Source organism: Pseudophryne corroboree, chromosome 3 (assembly GCF_028390025.1).
Source record: "Pseudophryne corroboree isolate aPseCor3 chromosome 3, aPseCor3.hap2, whole genome shotgun sequence".
Taxonomy (NCBI): domain Eukaryota; kingdom Metazoa; phylum Chordata; class Amphibia; order Anura; family Myobatrachidae; genus Pseudophryne; species Pseudophryne corroboree.
This window is the reverse complement of record NC_086446.1, coordinates 470,482,371-470,498,255: the sequence shown is the minus strand read 5'-3', so window position 1 is coordinate 470,498,255 and position 15,885 is coordinate 470,482,371. Positions and strand designations below refer to the sequence as shown.

Here is a 15,885-nt window from a genome sequence, read left to right as displayed (position 1 = left end):
TTAATAGCGGTTTATAATCCCAATACAATAATCCTTTAGGAGATAGCCAACCAACACAGAGTTTGCGAACTGTGGAACTCTTATAAAGTGCTTCCAAGCTGTTTTATGCTTACTATAGCTGACAAGCAATAAATGCGTTTGGCAGAGTATTTTCACCTTTGTCATAGAATGAATCCCTGGAGATTTACAGCTGTTCTTCCATAGTGGTAGGAATACTCGGCCAAACACATTATGGTGCTCCAAAACCACTAAAATTGTATTGGTGCTGACCCACATGTTGTAAGAGCATTTCCTATTGAAAATAAAGGCTAATCCTTCTGGTTTCCCTTCTCGATGGTATTATGGTACAGGTTGAGTATCCCATATCCAAATATTTCGAAATACGGAATATTCCGAAATACGGACTTTTTTGAGTGAGAGTGAGATAGTGAAATCTTTGTTTTCTGATGACTCAATGTACACAAACTTTGTTTAATACACAAAGTTATTAAAAATATTGTATTAAATGACCTTCAGGCTGTGTGTATAAGGTGTATATGAAACATAAATGAATTGTGTGAATGTACACACACTTTGTTTACTGCACAAAGTTATATAAAATATTGGCTAAAATGACCTTCAGGCTGTGTGTATAAGGTGTATATGTAACATAAATGCATTCTGTGCTTAGATTTAGGTCCCATCACCATGATATCTCATTATAGTATGCAATTATTCCAAAATACGGAAAAATCCCATATCCAAAATACCTCTGGTCCCAAGCATTTTGGATAAGGGAGACTCAACCTGTATTACTTCTGAATGTATATTTGTACATGTGTTTCAAAGTGTGGAATTTTATTCTTTAAATGTCAGGCCACTTATTTAGATGTTGCTAGATTCTTCGCCATGTCCGCAAACAGAGCTATTTCCACCTTGGCGTACTGGGGGCACCCAGCACCATGGAAGTTGCGCTAACTGAAGGCTAAAGACTTTATTGGACTTCCTCCTTCAGTAGTTGACCATTTTCAGTCAAGTGTCAGTCAGCTGTGTATTAAGCCGCCATGCGGCACCCAGGAGTTAGGACTCAACATTAGGCTTCACTCGCCTTCTAAGCCCACCCCCAGACTGCTGTGAATGTAGCCAATAGGGGTGGGCTTAGAAGGAGAGTGAGCCTAAAGCAGAGTCCCGGGTGCCACACGGGGGATTAATACACACAGTGCTGCAGATTCCTGGGATAACCAGCCAGCACATATATTACATAGAGCATAACATGATATCATGACATGTATATTTGCTAAGCGTCGCTTGGCCCAGTGGTTTCCTAGGTACATTATAGACAAACAATGCAGGTAGACAGGGGTGGCCATGACCATTTTGGTGCCCCAGGCAAGATCCTGACTGGTGTACTGGTGTGCACCCCCCCCCCCCCATGTAGGATTCTCTGGTGCGTGTTCATCTGCTAAAGGGGTCTGACCTCATGATAGTGGGTGACTGGGGAGGCAGAGGCTGTCAGTGTCTCCAGCAATCAAATCTCTCCCCTTTGCTTGTCTCCAGCAATCAAATCCCCAATCTATCTCTTTAACAAGCTCTCATAATTTACTTACCTTTGCTGTCTTTCCTATGTTTCTCTCCTCCGCAGTGCACTCTCTGCTGCGAATGACACTGACATGACCTTAGGTAAGTGGAAGCTGCAGGAACTATATGATCAGCACTGGGCTGTACAGGCTTTCTTCTTCTGCAGTCATATAATAGACAGGCAACAGCGTAGCAGTGTCGGAAAGCCTGTACATCCCATCGGAGGGCAGCCACAGCCTGGACTTCTGAAATCTAGAGCCGGCACAGTGGAGCTTACATGTCCAGCCTGCCCGGATGCCACTAGGCTTTTCCATGATGCCCCTAGGTATTTGCCCATACTGCCTATGCCTAGGGCCAGCTGTGCAGATGGATCACTGACCTGTCCTAATATGGGAACCCGGAATCACCTGAGGAGCAGATGCCTCCTTGATTGCCTCTGTAATTAGGAGTTAAAACTCCTGTTAAGCTGTTATATCTATATTTGGATACTGAAGTCTCTGCAATTCTGGGCATGTTTGTCTTTGTCTATGACTACTGTTAGAACATGCTGTAACATATTGTAGCTTTGATGTCAACTGTTTCACATGCTACTGCATGCTATACCAATCATGCACACATAGGCTAAACCTTAAGTAACCTCAAATAAAGCAAACATATTTCCATACCCCGGTATATGATAGAGGCAACTGGATAATATTAAGGGTATATTTTGTAAGTTTGGTTAATTTTGTGTAAGTAATTAAGAGAGCAATCACAAAAATGTTCTGCTGGGGCCACTACAAGTACAAAATTGAACATTGGCTTCTGATGAAAAGGTTAATCTCTAAACTCCATGCTAATTTATTGGCTAATACATACCCTCCTGCAACCTTTACTCAATAAATTGTTTTATATAACTGGGATTTTTTACCTAAATATCTTATCTTTGTTGTCCTTTGATAATAAGTACTCATGAAAATACTAATATCCAAGTCACATGCCTGAGCTGTGTTGTATGTAATGAAAATAAACGTAAAACTCACCTCCATAAACACATAAAAAGCCAGAAAGAATAAGGCAATTTATGTATTTAAATTTGCAGAATGGCATGTACTACTAACCAATAATTTACAGTTATCTGAAGGTGGAAACATGCTTAAAATGATAGCATGACAGATTTGATGTCTTTCAGTAACTGACAAATTAGCATAAACCTCCACGTATTGCTTGTTTATTATATATGTGTCCAATATATCCAGTGTTTCAATACGTTGTAGGCCTATTATTTCAAAAGGCAAATCATTCAAAGCTACGCTATGGCAATTGGTGTACAACACATCCTGCAGCCAGGATAAAGCCGGTGGAATCTGTGCCGGGGATTAAAATGTCTCTCCAGGTCACTGTAGAGCATACAGTATATCACAGCGACATATATTTGTGAATACGCTGCTTATAAACGGCCTACTGCAGAGGGCTCATCAGTGCACCACAAACCTGTCCTGAAGGCTGTTCCTTATTCTTATATATAGATCCTACCAATCTAATACCACAGTAAAGTAGAGATGAGCGCCTGAAATTTTTCGGGTTTTGTGTTTTGGTTTTGGGTTCGGTTCCGCGGCCGTGTTTTGGGTTCGAACGCATTTTGGCAAAACCTCACCGAATTTTTTTTGTCGGATTCGGGTGTGTTTTGGATTCGGGTGTTTTTTTCAAAAAACACTAAAAAACAGCTTAAATCATAGAATTTGGGGGTCATTTTGATCCCAAAGTATTATTAACCTCAAAAACCATAATTTACACTCATTTTCAGTCTATTCTGAATACCTCACACCTCACAATATTATTTTTAGTCCTAAAATTTGCACCGAGGTCGCTGTGTGAGTAAGATAAGCGACCCTAGTGGCCGACACAAACACCGGGCCCATCTAGGAGTGGCACTGCAGTGTCACGCAGGATGTCCCTTCCAAAAAACCCTCCCCAAACAGCACATGATGCAAAGAAAAAAAGAGGCGCAATGAGGTAGCTGTGTGAGTAAGATTAGCGACCCTAGTGGCCGACACAAACACCGGGCCCATCTAGGAGTGGCACTGCAGTGTCACGCAGGATGGCCCTTCCAAAAAACCCTCCCCAAACAGCACATGACGCAAAGAAAAAAAGAGGCGCAATGAGGTAGCTGTGTGAGTAAGATTAGCGACCCTAGTGGCCGACACAAACACCGGGCCCATCTAGGAGTGGCACTGCAGTGTCACGCAGGATGTCCCTTCCAAAAAACCCTCCCCAAACAGCACATGACGCAAAGAAAAAAAGAGGCGCAATGAGGTAGCTGTGTGAGTAAGATTAGCGACCCTAGTGGCCGACACAAACACCGGGCCCATCTAGGAGTGGCACTGCAGTGTCACGCAGGATGTCCCTTCCAAAAAACCCTCCCCAAACAGCACATGACGCAAAGAAAAAAAGAGGCGCAATGAGGTAGCTGACTGTGTGAGTAAGATTAGCGACCCTAGTGGCCGACACAAACACCGGGCCCATCTAGGAGTGGCACTGCAGTGTCACGCAGGATGTCCCTTCCAAAAAACCCTCCCCAATCAGCACATGATGCAAAGAAAAAGAAAAGAAAAAAGAGGTGCAAGATGGAATTGTCTTTGGGCCCTCCCACCCACCCTTATGTTGTATAAACAAAACAGGACATGCACACTTTAACCAACCCATCATTTCAGTGACAGGGTCTGCCACACGACTGTGACTGATATGACGGGTTGGTTTGGACCCCCCCCAAAAAAGAAGCAATTAATCTCTCCTTGCACAAACTGGCTCTACAGAGGCAAGATGTCCACCTCATCTTCACCCTCCGATATATCACCGTGTACATCCCCCTCCTCACAGATTATCAATTCGTCCCCACTGGAATCCACCATCTCAGCTCCCTGTGTACTTTGTGGAGGCAATTGCTGCTGGTCAATGTCTCCGCGGAGGAATTGATTATAATTCATTTTAATGAACATCATCTTCTCCACATTTTCTGGATGTAACCTCGTACGCCGATTGCTGACAAGGTGAGCGGCGGCACTAAACACTCTTTCGGAGTACACACTTGTGGGAGGGCAACTTAGGTAGAATAAAGCCAGTTTGTGCAAGGGCCTCCAAATTGCCTCTTTTTCCTGCCAGTATAAGTACGGACTGTGTGACGTGCCTACTTGGATGCGGTCACTCATATAATCCTCCACCATTCTATCAATGTTGAGAGAATCATATGCAGTGACAGTAGACGACATGTCCGTAATCGTTGTCAGGTCCTTCAGTCCGGACCAGATGTCAGCATCAGCAGTCGCTCCAGACTGCCCTGCATCACCGCCAGCGGGTGGGCTCGGAATTCTGAGCCTTTTCCTCGCACCCCCAGTTGCGGGAGAATGTGAAGGAGGAGATGTTGACAGGTCGCGTTCCGCTTGACTTGACAATTTTGTCACCAGCAGGTCTTTCAACCCCAGCAGACCTGTGTCTGCCGGAAAGAGAGATCCAAGGTAGGCTTTAAATCTAGGATCGAGCACGGTGGCCAAAATGTAGTGCTCTGATTTCAACAGATTGACCACCCGTGAATCCTTGTTAAGCGAATTAAGGGCTGCATCCACAAGTCCCACATGCCTAGCGGAATCGCTCCCTTTTAGCTCCTTCTTCAATGCCTCCAGCTTCTTCTGCAAAAGCCTGATGAGGGGAATGACCTGACTCAGGCTGGCAGTGTCTGAACTGACTTCACGTGTGGCAAGTTCAAAGGGCATCAGAACCTTGCACAACGTTGAAATCATTCTCCACTGCACTTGAGACAGGTGCATTCCACCTCCTATATCGTGCTCAATTGTATAGGCTTGAATGGCCTTTTGCTGCTCCTCCAACCTCTGAAGCATATAGAGGGTTGAATTCCACCTCGTTACCACTTCTTGCTTCAGATGATGGCAGGGCAGGTTCAGTAGTTTTTGGTGGTGCTCCAGTCTTCTGTACGTGGTGCCTGTACGCCGAAAGTGTCCCGCAATTTTTCTGGCCACCGACAGCATCTCTTGCACGCCCCTGTCGTTTTTTAAAAAATTCTGCACCACCAAATTCAAGGTATGTGCAAAACATGGGACGTGCTGGAATTTGCCCATATTTAATGCACACACAATATTGCTGGCGTTGTCCGATGCCACAAATCCACAGGAGAGTCCAATTGGGGTAAGCCATTCCGCGATGATCTTCCTCAGTTGCCGTAAGAGGTTTTCAGCTGTGTGCGTATTCTGGAAAGCGGTGATACAAAGCGTAGCCTGCCTAGGAAAGAGTTGGCGTTTGCGAGATGCTGCTACTGGTGCCGCCGCTGCTGTTCTTGCGGCGGGAGTCCATACATCTACCCAGTGGGCTGTCACAGTCATATAGTCCTGACCCTGCCCTGCTCCACTTGTCCACATGTCCGTGGTTAAGTGGACATTGGGTACAACTGCATTTTTTAGGACACTGGTGAGTCTTTTTCTGACGTCCGTGTACATTCTCGGTATCGCCTGCCTAGAGAAGTGGAACCGAGATGGTATTTGGTAACGGGGGCACACTGCCTCAATAAATTGTCTAGTTCCCTGTGAACTAACGGCGGATACCGGACGCACGTCTAACACCAACATAGTTGTCAAGGCCTCAGTTATCCGCTTTGCAGTAGGATGACTGCTGTGATATTTCATCTTCCTCGCAAAGGACTGTTGAACAGTCAATTGCTTACTGGAAGTAGTACAAGTGGGCTTACGACTTCCCCTCTGGGATGACCATCGACTCCCAGCGGCAACAACAGCAGCGCCAGCAGCAGTAGGCGTTACACGCAAGGATGCATCGGAGGAATCCCAGGCAGGAGAGGACTCGTCAGAATTGCCAGTGACATGGCCTGCAGGACTATTGGCATTCCTGGGGAAGGAGGAAATTGACACTGAGGGAGTTGGTGGGGTGGTTTGCGTGAGCTTGGTTACAAGAGGAAGGGATTTACTGGTCAGTGGACTGCTTCCGCTGTCACCCAAAGTTTTTGAACTTGTCACTGACTTATTATGAATGCGCTGCAGGTGACGTATAAGGGAGGATGTTCCGAGGTGGTTAACGTCCTTACCCCTACTTATTACAGCTTGACAAAGGGAACACACGGTTTGACACCTGTTGTCCGCATTTCTGGTGAAATACCTCCACACCGAAGAGCTGATTTTTTTGGTATTTTCACCTGGCATGTCAACGGCCATATTCCTCCCACGGACAACAGGTGTCTCCCCGGGTGCCTGACTTAAACAAACCACCTCACCATCAGAATCCTCCTGGTCAATTTCCTCCCCAGCGCCAGCAACACCCATATCCTCCTCATCCTGGTGTACTTCAACACTGACATCTTCAATCTGACTATCAGGAACTGGACTGCGGGTGCTCCTTCCAGCACTTGCAGGGGGCGTGCAAATGGTGGAAGGCGCATGCTCTTCACGTCCAGTGTTGGGAAGGTCAGGCATCGCAACCGACACAATTGGACTCTCCTTGTGGATTTGGGATTTCGAAGAATGCACAGTTCTTTGCTGTGCTGCTTTTGCCAGCTTGAGTCTTTTCATTTTTCTAGCGAGAGGCTGAGTGCTTCCATCCTCATGTGAAGCTGAACCACTAGCCATGAACATAGGCCAGGGCCTCAGCCGTTCCTTGCCACTCCGTGTGGTAAATGGCATATTGGCAAGTTTACGCTTCTCCTCCGACAATTTTATTTTAGGTTTTGGAGTCCTTTTTTTTCTGATATTTGGTGTTTTGGATTTGACATGCTCTGTACTATGACATTGGGCATCGGCCTTGGCAGATGACGTTGCTGGCATTTCATCGTCTCGGCCATGACTAGTGGCAGCAGCTTCAGCACGAGGTGGAAGTGGATCTTGATCTTTCCCTAATTTTGGAACCTCAACATTTTTGTTCTCCATATTTTAATAGGCACAACTAAAAGGCACCTCAGGTAAACAATGGAGATGGATACTAGTATACAATTATGGACTGCCTGCCGACTGCAGACACAGAGGTAGCCACAGCCGTGAACTACCGTACTGTACTGTGTCTGCAGCTAATATAGACTGGTTGATAAAGAGAAGATGTCTATGTAACTATGTATGTATAAAGAAGACTGAAAAAAATCCACGGTTAGGTGGTATACAATTATGGACGGACTGCCTGCCGAGTGCAGACACAGAGGTAGCCACAGCCGTGAACTACCGTACTGTACTGTGTCTGCAGCTAATATAGACTGGTTGATAAAGAGAAGATGTCTATGTAACTATGTATGTATAAAGAAGAATGAAAAAAATCCACGGTTAGGTGGTATTACAATTATGGACGGACTGCCTGCCGAGTGCAGAGACACAGAGGTAGCCACAGCCGTGAACTACCGTACTGTGTCTGCTGCGACTGGATGATAAATGATATAAAAAATATATATATATCACTACTGCAGCCGGACAGGTATATATTATATATTATATAATGACGGACCTGCTGGACACTGTCTGTCAGCAGAATGAGTTTTATTTTTATAGAATAAAAAAAAAAAAAACACACAAGTGAAGTCACACGACGAGTGTTTAACTTTTTCAGGCAATCACAATATAAGTATACTACTAACTATACTGGTGGTCAGTGTGGTCAGGTCACTGGTCAGTCACACTGGCAGTGGCACTCCTGCAGCAAAAGTGTGCACTGTTTAATTTTAATATAATATGTACTCCTGGCTCCTGCTATAACCTATAACTGGCACTGCAGTAGTGCTCCCCAGTCTCCCCCACAATTATAAGCTGTGTGAGCTGAGCAGTCAGACAGATATATAATATATATAGATGATGCAGCACACTGGCCTGAGCCTGAGCAGTGCACACAGATATGGTATGTGACTGACTGAGTCACTGTGTGTATCGCTTTTTTCAGGCAGAGAACGGATATATTAAATAAACTGCACTGTGTGTCTGGTGGTCACTCACTATATAATATATTATGTACTCCTGGCTCCTGCTATAACCTATAACTGGCACTGCAGTAGTGCTCCCCAGTCTCCCCCACAATTATAAGCTGTGTGAGCTGAGCAGTCAGACAGATATATATAATATTATATATAGATAATAGATGATGCAGCACACTGGCCTGAGCCTGAGCAGTGCACACAGATATGGTATGTGACTGACTGAGTCACTGTGTGTATCGCTTTTCTCAGGCAGAGAACGGATATATTAAATAAACTGCACTGTGTGTCTGGTGGTCACTCACTATATAATATATTATGTACTCCTGGCTCCTGCTATAACCTATAACTGGCACTGCAGTAGTGCTCCCCAGTCTCCCCCACAATTATAAGCTGTGTGAGCTGAGCAGTCAGACAGATATATATAATATTATATATAGATAATAGATGATGCAGCACACTGGCCTGAGCCTGAGCAGTGCACACAGATATGGTATGTGACTGACTGAGTCACTGTGTGTATCGCTTTTTTCAGGCAGAGAACGGATATATTAAATAAACTGCACTGTGTGTCTGGTGGTCACTCACTATATAATATATTATGTACTCCTGGCTCCTGCTATAACCTATAACTGGCACTGCAGTAGTGCTCCCCAGTCTCCCCCACAATTATAAGCTGTGTGAGCTGAGCAGTCAGACAGATATATATAATATTATATATAGATAATAGATGATGCAGCACACTGGCCTGAGCCTGAGCAGTGCACACAGATATGGTATGTGACTGAGTCACTGTGTGCTGTGTATCGCTTTTTTCAGGCAGAGAACGGATTATAAAGTAAACTGCACTGTCCTCACTAGTAAACTCTCTCCACTCAGTCTCTACACTTCTACAGTAACAGTACTCCTCCTAGTCAGCTCCAGTAAATCTCTCTCAGTCTCTTATAATCTAAATGGAGAGGACGCCAGCCACGTCCTCTCCCTATCAATCTCAATGCATGTGTGAAAATGGCGGCGACGCGCGGCTCCTTATATAGAATCCGAGTCTCGCGATAGAATCCGAGCCTCGCGAGAATCCGACAGCGTCATGATGACGTTCGGGCGCGCTCGGGTTAACCGAGCAAGGCGGGAAGATCCGAGTCGCTCGGACCCGTGAAAAAAAACATGAAGTTCTGGCGGGTTCGGATTCAGAGAAACCGAACCCGCTCATCTCTACAGTAAAGGTGCATACACACGGAGAGATTTTGACTATGAGAGATTTTGACTAACTTTTCCCTTGAACTGGCAGTAGGAGATTTTGACTAACTTTACCAGAGATTTTGTCTAACTATGCAAGAGATTTTGGCTATGGGAGATTTTGGCTATGGGAGATTTTGACTATCTCATTTAAATAAGGGGATGAGTGTCATATATAGGACGATTTTACAGGGTGGCTGGTATTTAAATAGCTAAAAGTAAAAAAAAAATTTTTTGCGTGGGGTCCCCCCTCCTATGTAAAACCAGCCTCGGGCTCTTTGAGCCAGTCCTGGTTGTTAAAACACAGAGGAAAAAATGAGTAGGGTTCCCCTATATTTAGACAACCAGCACCGGGCTCTGCGTCCGGTCCTGGTTTAAAAAATACGGGGGACAAAAGACATAGGGGTCCCCCGTATTTGTAAAACCAGCACCGGGCTCCACTAGCCAGGGAGATAATGCCACAGCCGGGGGACACATTTATATTGGTCCCTGCGGCCGTGCCATTACCCCCCCCAACTAGTCACCCCTGGCCGGGGTACACTGGAGGAGTGAGGACCCCTTAAATCAAGGGGTCCCCCCCTCCAGCCACCCAAGGGCCAGGGGTGAAGCCCGAGGCTGTCCCCCCCATCCGTGGGCGGTGGATGGGAGGCTGATAGCCTTTCAATAGTAATATTGTTCTTTACAGGTGGCCTACAGGTCCCAGCAAGCCTGCCCCAGCATGCTGGCACTTGGAGAACCACAAGTGCCAGCATGCCCGGACATAAAGGGCCCGCTGGCACCTGTAGTCCACCTGTAAAGAAAATATTGAAAAAAAAACCCAGACACATTCTTTAAAAAATCCTTTATTAAACTGGGTCTTCACCTGGGGGCGGCGGCCTTTAAGCTCTTTTGCATGGCCGCCGCCTTCCCAGGGCTTCCGGCGTCTTCACCTGGGGGGGCGCCACCTCCCCAGGGCTTCTGGGGTCTTGCTCCGGCGTCTTCACCTGGTGGGCGGCGGCTGCTAAGCTCTTTTGCATAGCCGCCGCCCATCCAGGACTTTCACGGGGTCTTCAGTCTTCAGGAGCTCTTCTCCGCTCCTCCTCCGCCGTCGGACTGAAAGCCGCTGCCTCGCGCTGACTTATATAAGTCAGCGGGAGGGGGCGGGGCGATGACGCGGCGAGCCGTGATTGGCTCGCGGCGGCCATCTTGAATTTCAAAAATGACGCTGAGGCGCCATTTTTGAAACTGGTACCGCTCCGCTGCCAAACTCTGCAAGATAAAGGTAAATTTCCCCCGCCTGCACCGCCGCCGCCCGCACCACCGCCTCAACCCGCCGCCGCCCACACCGCCACCGCAACCCGCCGCCGCCACCGCCGCCGCCCACACTGCCACCCGCCGCCGCCCGCACCGCCGCCACCACCCGCCGCCGCCCGCACCACCGCCAACATCGCTATCGCTGGGAAAAATCGCTGGCCTCTAGCGATTTTAACTAACTTTCCCAGCGACATAGCCAAAATTGACTTGCCTGCACTGACTATTTTTCCCAGCGATAGCGACCTGGCGGGGACGCGCATCGCTATCGCTGCCTGTGTACACACGGAGCGATCTGCACTAACTTTCTGAGCGATTTTGACTATATAGTCAAAATCGCTCAGTTATATCGCTCCGTGTGTATGCACCTTAATAGACGCTTGATAATTGATTAGCTCAGCATTCCGTTATTGTACAGCAAAAGCATCAAGCCCTAATCCCTTCCATTGAATATTAATTAAAAACAAAATACTGCAATTGTGTAAGCAAAAACTGTCAGTTATAACGTCCACAATTAATATAATCATGCTGAAACATCTATTGCAGAATTACTCACCTTTATATTTGACTGCAATCTAGTGGGGGAAATAGGTATTTCTTGTGCTTTGATGGTGGTGCAGCTAATTATCAGGGCTATTAAATCCATTTATTTAGAAAATCATATCCACGTTTAGATCTGCAGTGGTTTTGTCTGAACACATTCACAGTGTAAAATACATTGCTGGTTGAATTACTGTATGTAGATGGTAAGATGAATGCAGTATATATTAGATAGATCGGGATAGATAGATCCTGTTCATGGTATATTACAATGCGCCAATATGGCATATACATTGTCTTATTTGGAAACCAGTTGTACTGAAACATCCAATATTTGGAAAGAATATAGTACCTTATTGCTATGTTTAGGTGTTTTGTTATACTCACAGACATGATCACTAAATGTAGGCTTACCATACTATCCCTTTAAACCGAGACACTCATGAATTACACAGGTTCTGTGTCTAGCTGACTTCAAACCTGCATTTCACCTAGTTTTAAGCAGCCAGAGAACCTGTATAATTCATGAGTGTTCTAGTTTAAAGGGGTAGTATGGTAAGCCTAACCAAATGTATCTTTCTGCAGCTTCGATGAGGAATTATTCTTTCCTTAATTTAATAAGGAGTGGAAAGCCAGAGGTTTTAAGGGAAAAGATGTTAAGTTTTCAATGTGTTTTATCATACTGTATGTAGAAAACTACAGAAAAAGCCCTCATCTGGAGAAGCACAATCCCTGCCATTCTATAAAACACACTGTAGTCATGCATCCTTACCTTACATTTAGATTCTGTAGCTTAGCGACCACCCACCCATGTCCTAGTGCTGAATACAAAAGGATGGAGAAATATACGAATGTCTGGCCTGCCTTTGTTTCCCTATGGCTTCTGCCAGTGTCATTATTGTGTCAGCCCGCAGTCTCTGCAGCAGATGTAATGGATAAACAGGTTCAGCTGCTGTACAATGGTAGTGACAATAGATCCTCCCACCAGCGTTCTATGCTGCCAGCCCCCCATTTAATCTGTACAGAAGGAAGGCAAGGCACGCTGTAAAATCCTCCCTGCTCTAGCATAATGCAGGTTCTTATGGAAGATAATCATTCACTAGGGATAAATAAATAGCTTTAAGAATTTTACACAAAAAAATTAACTATATCTATAAATCAATCTATCTATCTATCTATCTATCTATCTATCTATCTATCTATCTCTGGAAAAAATGTATGAAAAGAGGACGCCCATAGTGCAAATCAATTTTATTCACTTAAAAACAGTTCTTGTAAAACAGCACAATACAAATTGCAGCCTTGTACCAAGTATCTCACAGTGGTGAGATACTTGGCAGGAGGCTGCAATTTGTATTGTGGTGTTTCACTAGAACTGTTTTTATGTGAATAAAATTGATTTGTACTATGGGCGCCCTCTTTTCATCCATTTTTTTCATATAAAGTCATCTCCTGGGGCCCGGAGACAATATAAAGAGGAGATGTGGTTCATTAAGAGGATCTAGTGCTGGATGATGCAGTTCTTTGGGACATAGAATCTGCATAATCCTTTTCTTGGTAAAAGAGATAGAAATTATATGGACTAAAAGCGCACCTGTACATCTTTGTAATTTTATATATCTATATATATATCTATATCTATCTATATATATATATATATATATATATATATACAGTGGGGATCGAAAGTTTGGGCACCCCAGGCAAAAATTAATTTTAATGTGCAAAAAGAAGCCAAGGAAAGATGGAAAAATCTCCAAAAGGCATCAAATTACAGATTAGACATTCTTATAACATGTCAAAAAAAGTTTGATTTTATTTACATCATTTACACTTTCAAAAGAACAGAAAACAAAAAATGGCATCTGCAAAAGTTTGGGCACCCTGCAGAGTTAATACCTTGTACTGCCCCCTTTGGCAAGTATCACAGCTTGTAAACGCTATTTGTAGCCAGCCAAGAGTCTTTCAATTCTTGTTTGAGGTATCTTCGCCCATTCTTCCTTACAAAAGTCTTCCAGTTCTTTGAGATTCCTGGGCTGTCTGTGACGCACTGCTCTTTTAAGGTCTATCCATAGATTTTCAATTATATTGAGGTCAGGAGATTGTGAAGGCCATGGCAAAACCTTCAGTTTACACCTCTTGATGTAATCCACCGTGGATTTTGAGGTGTATTTAGGATCATTATCCATTTGTAGAAGCCAGCCTCTCTTTAACTTCAGCTTTTTCACAGATGGCATCAAGTTAGCGTCCAAAATTTGCTGGAATCTTATTGAATCCATTTTTCCTTCTACTCGGGAAATGTTCCCTGTGCCACTGGCTGCAATACCACCCCAAAGCATGATTGATCCACCCCCATGCTTAACAGTTGGACAGAGGTTCTTTTCATTAAATTCTGAGCCCTTCCTTCTCCAAACGTACCTTTGCTCATTCCGGCCAAAAAGTTCTATTTTAACCTCATCGGTCCACAGAACTTTATTCCAAAATGCATCAGGCTTGTCTAAATGTTCATTTGCAAACTTCAAATGCTGATTTTTGTGGTGAGGATGTAGAAGAGGTTTTCTTCTGATGACTCTTCCATGAAGACCATATTTGTACAAGTATCTCTTTATAGTGGAATAGTGTACCACAATTCCAGTGTCTGCCAGATCTTCCTGGAGGGATCGTGCAGTGAAACGTGGATTTTGATTTGTTTTTTTCACAATCCTGCAAGCTGTTCTGTCAGATATTTTTCTTGGTCTTCCAGATCTTGCTTTAACTTCCACTGTTCCTGATGACTGCCATTTCTTAATTACATTCCAAACAGAGGATATGGGCATCTGATAACGCTTTGCTATCTTCTTATAGCCTTCTCCTGCTTTGTGAGCGTCAACTATTCTCAGTTTCAGTGTTCTACACAACTGCTTAGAGGAACCCATGGTGCTGATTGTTGGAGCAAGGTCAGATGAGTCCGGGCTTTTAAAACCTTTGAGATTGACATCACCTGGTCTTTCCAGACGATGATTGAGAACAATCCATGACACTGCCAGGTCTCAGCTGTCCAAAGGGGACAGTACAAGGTATTAACTCTGCAGGGTGCCCAAACTTTTGCAGATGCCATTTTTTGTTTTCTGTTCTTTTGATAGTGTAAATGATGGAAATAAAATCAAACTTTTTTTGACATGTTATAAGAATGTCTAATCTGTAATTTGATGCCTTTTGGAGATTTTTCCATCTTTCCTTGGCTTCTTTTTGCACATTAAAATGAATTTTTGCCTGGGGTGCCCAAACTTTCGATCCCCACTGTATATATATTAGAGGAAATAAGGCGTCACTCCACAGACCTGAAAATGGTAAAAAAAAAAAAGTCCTTTATTCATAAAGGACTTCTTTTAACCATTCTCAAGTCTGTGGAGTGACGCCTTATTTCCTCTATTATATTGGACTTTTCGAGTTCTAGGAAGGCTTAAGACAAAAATTTAAGATATATCCCTGCGCACAAATGCAGCCAACCCAAGGTCTACCCAGGTGTGTCACCTTACACCAGGGGTGGGGAACCTCCGGCCCGCGGGCCGTATAAGGCCAGCGAAGCCGTTTGCTCCGGCCCACCCGCTCCTCTCAGTGAGACACGCTGCCGCACAGTCCGGCGGCAGCGTGTCTCAGCTGTCACCACACGGAGGAGAGCGCGGCTATTGTCGGGCGGCAGCGTGTAGGACTTGAAACCAGCCGCCGGTTCGTGAGCCAATCAGAGCTCGCGGACCGGCAACCAATCAGGAGCCGTGGCTGCCGGTCCGCGAGCTCTGATTGGCTCTCGAACCGGCGGCTGGTTTCAAGTCTTACACGCCGCCCAACATAGCCGCGCTCTCCTCCGTGTCCCCGCCGAAAGGAGTGGTAAGTGGGACGGGGGGACGGGGGGGGGCATCTGTATACCTGGCACTGTGGGGGTCATCTGTATACCTGGCACTGTGGGGGTCATCTGTATACCTGGCACTGTGAGGGGCATTTGTATACCTGGCACTGTGGGGGCATCTGTATACCTGGCACTGTGGGGGCATCTGTATACCTGGCACTGTGGGGACATCTGTATACCTGGCACTGTGAGGGGCATTTGTATACCTGGCACTGTGGGGGCATCTGTATACCTGGCACTGTGGGGGCATCTGTATACCTGGCACTGTGGGGACATCTATATACCTGGCACTGTGGGGGCATCTGTATACCTGGCACTGTGGGGACATCTGTATACCTGGCACTGAGGGGCATTTGTATACCTGGCACTGTGGGGACATCTGTATACCTGGCACTGTGGGGACATCTGTATACCTGGCACTGTGGGGGCATCT

At 45.3% G+C, this 15,885-nt stretch overlaps 1 protein-coding gene across 1 annotated transcript in view; it reads right to left on the bottom strand.

Annotated features, from left to right (window-relative positions):
• Positions 1 to 12,543, bottom strand: part of LOC135056048 (serine/threonine-protein kinase SBK1-like) — a 57,022-nt gene extending 44,479 nt beyond the window's left edge. Inside the window, exon 1 of the mRNA XM_063960770.1 lies at positions 12,339 to 12,543. The gene's annotated coding sequence lies outside the window, so the exon portion shown is untranslated. The remainder of the gene's footprint in view (positions 1 to 12,338) is intronic.
• Positions 12,544 to 15,885: the final 3,342 nt, after the last annotated feature.